Raw genomic sequence first — 5,242 nt, 5'->3', positions numbered from 1 at the left:
AGGTCCAAATCTGTCCGTTAGTTTTTTTTCCCTGTAGGTTCTAAATTAGCACTTATAAATACTGATGCAAAACACTGCTATGTGATACCAGCCTTAGTTGGCACTGCTTTTTTGTAGCGCATTACGGGTATCCGTCAGCATCTCGGCAAGAAAGAGATATCTACATACACTGTAAAGTCCTGCAGCGAGCCCCATGTATTTCAAGGGCCTGTCGGATTCACCCAGTGACTCAGTTTGGGCCACTTCTCGCTTGTGTATGCTAATTTAATGGGACAAAAAAGACCAGTAGATTGCACATTACATGCTTTTTTTAAGCAGGTAAATAAACATAAATGGAGTCCTATGGGAGAAATATGCCACAAACTGGGTCAAAAAAAAAATCCATAACTATAACATGCTGCATATTTCCTTTTCATAAAAAAAGAAAAACATGGCTTATAAAAAAAAAAACACCAATGGGGGACCCCATACATCCAGAACATAATCCTGTTTGCAGGGACCAAGTCCAGTAAGTGAGGTCGGGACTAGCATTCCTCTCTGCTCACTCCTGTCCTACCTATAAGACTGTAGCAGAGAGAAGGGGGTTACAAAGCAGCCTGCTGTGATTGGATGAAGAGACCCAGCACAGCAGACTCAGGGAGGAAGTGAATGCATGGTGAGTGAGGGCGGCTCAGTGCTTGACTCGGACATGCCCAGTGGATGTTAGAATGAGTGAGCAGCAGAACAGAGAAATTTGTGAGCCAAATACAGAAGATAGACACATAAAAGACATGTAAAGCATCGGCATGACCTTTTGAGTGACATAGAGAAGCATTATTATTTAATATGATATGACAGGTACGCTTACATATGTAAAGTAAATGGGTTCATCTTATCGCAAGGCAATGATACTGTAAATAAAAGTTGGTTAGGGATAATGTAAAATTGTGTTGAGTTTTACTTTAAACTCATACATGTAAAATTGTATTAACATGGAAAGCGAGCAGCTGGATTTAAAACAGCATAGAACATACATTTTGGTGCAATGCACCACATTTTGTATGTGGAAGTACCTGTCATACCTCACAATTACTCCATTTGATTTTAGGTGCGCCATGTGCGCTAAAAAATGCTGAAATGTATGTATGTCTCTCTTTAAGGGGTACTCTGCCCCTAGACATCTTATCCCCTATCCAAAGGAAAGGGGATAAGATGTCTGATCACGGGGGTCCCGCAACTGGGACCCCCGACAATCTCTGTGCAGCACCCAGCGTACGTTTAGAAAGCTGGGTGCGGGCAACAGGGTCGTGACGTCACACCACACCCCCTCAATAAAAATCTATGGGAGGGGGCGTGGCGTGACATCACAAGAGCGTGGTCATGAGGTCACGACTCTGCTGCCCGCCCTAAGCGTTCGAAACAAAATGTTCCGAATGCTGGAGCAGCAGATTACCCCTTTAAAGGGAACCAATCATGTGTGGGAGCGACGCCCCCTCCGCTTGATTGACGGGCCGCGTCATCACTCTGCTCCGTCTGTTCAGTGAGCGGAACGATGACACGGCCTATCAATCAAGCGGAGGGGGCGTCGCTGCCGGCCGAAGAACGGGAGTAGGTGAGAAGAGCTCCCCGCCCAGGTGACTACTTACGGCGGCAGCGGTGACTAGTTTATAACTTCATATCTCCACCATCCCTGGGGGAAGGAGCGTCCCCCGGGAATGGTGAAAATAAAGATTTTACCCTATATAACGCTTTGCCAAGCGTTATATAGGGTAAAATCTGATTGGTTCCCTTTAAGTCTATTTTTTTTTTTTTTTTATTCTCGAGGTCATGACCCCTTTAGTTTAACAGTCTGATGTGTCAGAAATCTGCTAATATGTTGGTGGAATTTTTTCATTTATTGATGGTAATGAAAGTCAAATACATTTTTAGGGTTTTCAAAAATCTTTTTTTTATTTATTTCCCCCCCCCCACAATGTATCATAATACAGAGGCTTGTTCAGATGGGCAAATACAATTTCGCTTTTCGTTCAATTTTAACATTATAAATTACACAGTTTAACCTAAAGAAATGATCTCCAATTGTTTTCAATGGGGGACGTGGTACTTCACGGAAATAGATAATAGATATAAAACGCCACTTTTTCTCTGTGTGGTCCTGCTTTGAACCTCGCTTTGAAATCAATGGCACCTTCATGACAGGACATTATCGATAGGTAATGTATGAAATACCGTACAGGCAAACAACAAGAAACGTGGTCTCAAATGGCTGGAGGTGCTCAACCCCAAATGCAGTTGTGCATTTATACTGGGGGAGCAGATCCTGCCCTTGTAGTCCGTTGCTAGGGGCGATCCCCAGCATAAAAATGCATACAATGGAGGATGTCTGCAGCGGACTACAAGTGCCACAATAGAATCCTACACCAGATAAACGGTGTGGATATGTAACAATTAGAATACAATACAGGAATTTAGGTGCACTACTATGTTAGATGTATACAATGACATTGGCTATCCCTCAACACTGATGTTAAAATTGAGACATTCGCCAGTGTATCCTTATATGAAGGACACACGAGAGCCCGCACACCAACGCTTCTCAAAATGGCGCGGGACCTACGCTAATCCTACCTGTGCGTAATAAGCAAAACAGGAGCCAGTGGGCAATTACGGCAGCATTCGGTCGACTCACAACTTCCTCCCAGATACCCTCCAGCGTGACTGAGCACACATACAATGGGAGGGGGAGGCAAACTGCAAGCCCCACCTGAGTTGGCTAATATGGGTGCCTAGACTCACAGGTGCTACCTTAATGCTGCCTTGTAGATATTCAAGGCGCATTAATTTTGGAGTTTACACACCTCCAAGTATAAAATTTAAACAAACAACAAAAAACGTGGTCTCAAATGGCTGGAGGTGCTCAACCCCAAATGCGGTTGTGCATTTATACTGGGGGAGCAGATCCTGCCCTTGTAGTCCGTTGCTAGGGGCGATCCCCAGCATAAAAATGCATACAATGGAGGATGCCTGCAATACAGTACAGGGACACCACATAACCAATGGAGAAATCATTGCTCATTTCCAACAGTGACCTAAGTTTATGTGGTAGCACCCAGGCCCTGGAGCCTAAGGGGTCCCAAACACCCGTGTTATAGTGGTACATGGTAGGTGGAGGCCCTGTTACAGCTTTTCCTTTGAGGCCTATGAGTTTTAGGTTAGGCCTCTAATGACAAAGGGCCTATTCAAAACTTAGCATTACCACAATGAACAGACTCTAATGTAGGCGTTAAAGGACATTGTCCGTTTTTCTCCTACAAATCATTGCATGCCAATCTATGTAGCTTCCATATCACTGCAGAACTTGTCGTTCAGTCCTGCAAAATAACTATGGGATCAAGCATAAGGGAGTTCTGTAGTGAAATATAACTTATCCCCTATCCTTTGGATTTAAGATCGCAGGGGGGTCCGAGCACTGGCATCCCCGGTGATCTCCTAAATGGGGCCCAGGCAGTCTGCTGGAAGGGGGCGCGCCAACCCCTGAATGAAGCAGCGGCCGACAAGCCCACTCTACGTATCCTATAGAGATACATAGAGGGGACATGTCGGCCGAGGGTTCCTTTGTGGGTCGGAACAGTTGCTTCTGGTAGACTGCCGGGGCCCCGTTCAGGTGAGATCGGGGTAGGGGATAAGTTATATTTCACTGCACTACTCCTTTAACTAGTTTAGTCCCATGTAAGCAGCCTATATCTTTTGCCCTTGTTTCCCAACCAGGGTGCCTCAAGCTGTTGCAAAACTACAACTCCCAGCATGCCCAGACAGTCAAAGGCAGCAAAGTGTCGCCCCTGAAAAGTGCCACCTGGGACCAATGGTCCCACTGGGTCCCCTGTAGGGGGTGTGACGGCCTCCGATTTTTGTGGGTGTAGACACACTCTGTATCCTAATCTCTAGATAAGGGATACAGCACCACAGTACTCCTTTAATTTCTGGTAATTATTTGCAATTATGACCTATTTAATTTCATGCTAAAACACTATATCACACTGCTGCATTACGGGCAATGCCAGTGAATGGGGCGGCGTTGTTACCTGACATTGGCTGCGATTACAACACGGATCATGCGGACATGGATTGCCATATAGTGCTGATGCATCGCAGCTACTATAAGTAAATGGGGCGGCATTGCAGCCAAAGATCGCCATATTGCCTTGTAGACTGTAAGGCCTTGGGGCAGGGCCCTCTCTCCCTCTGTATCAGTCATTTACTCTGTATCACATTCATTTTACAGTGGCCCCTCAAGTTACAATATTAATCGGATCCAGGACGACCATTGTATGTTGAGGCCATTGTATGTTGAGGCCATTGTATGTTGAAACCATTGTATGTTGAGGCCATTGTAAGTTGAGGGATCCCTGTACTTGCTTCTGTGTTATGTATTTGAACCCGTATCATATGTACAGCGCCATGGAACCAAGGGCGCTATAAAAATAAATAACGATAATATAGCGATCGCAGCTGAAACCTTCAGCAATCCAAGATGGCGTCCTGATCGCAGTCTTTTGTAGATAGCTACGTGACCCCATTTACTTTCCATAGAAGCGATGCATGGCGATTTCTGGTCATGTGACCTGTGCCACTTGCCATGTAGGCCTAATGCAGTGCTTCCCAACCAGGGTGCCTCCAGCTGTTGCAAAACTACAACTCCCAGCATGTCCGGACAGCCGAAGGCTGTCCGGGCATGCTGGGAGTTGTAGTTTTGCACAGCTAGAGGCACCCTGGTTGGGAAACACTGCCCTAATGTAAGTAATACAATATACAAAATAGATAAAAATTATTATTAAAATATATATATATATATATATATTTACTTTATTAGACATGGTCACCATTTTTTTTTTATATATATTCTACACACTGTGACAGAGGGGCACTCGGGGACATAGCTGTGTGGCAGTATACACATACACTAGGAGCACACAGCCCTGCCCGCGGTGCAGCACCCACACTGCAGGAAGCCGCCGCCACCACCACGCCCAGACGGCACAGTGTGAGGAGACAAGCAGCAACTCGGTTGCCACAGCAACAATGACGTCATCCCACCCTGCACCTCATTGGAGGAAACCCCGTGGCCCAAGCCGCAGCCTGTCGTTCAACGCAACCCATCCTCCCCTAACCCCGCCCCCAGCTCCCGCGCTCGCTTCCCATTGGCTACTACGCCTAGGTGAACGCGGAATTGGCGGGTTTTCCCCAGCGTCGGGATTGGCTGGCT

Source organism: Hyla sarda, chromosome 3 (assembly GCF_029499605.1).
Source record: "Hyla sarda isolate aHylSar1 chromosome 3, aHylSar1.hap1, whole genome shotgun sequence".
Taxonomy (NCBI): domain Eukaryota; kingdom Metazoa; phylum Chordata; class Amphibia; order Anura; family Hylidae; genus Hyla; species Hyla sarda.
The sequence above is the reverse complement of the archived record's forward strand: the minus strand, read 5'-3'. Positions refer to the sequence as shown.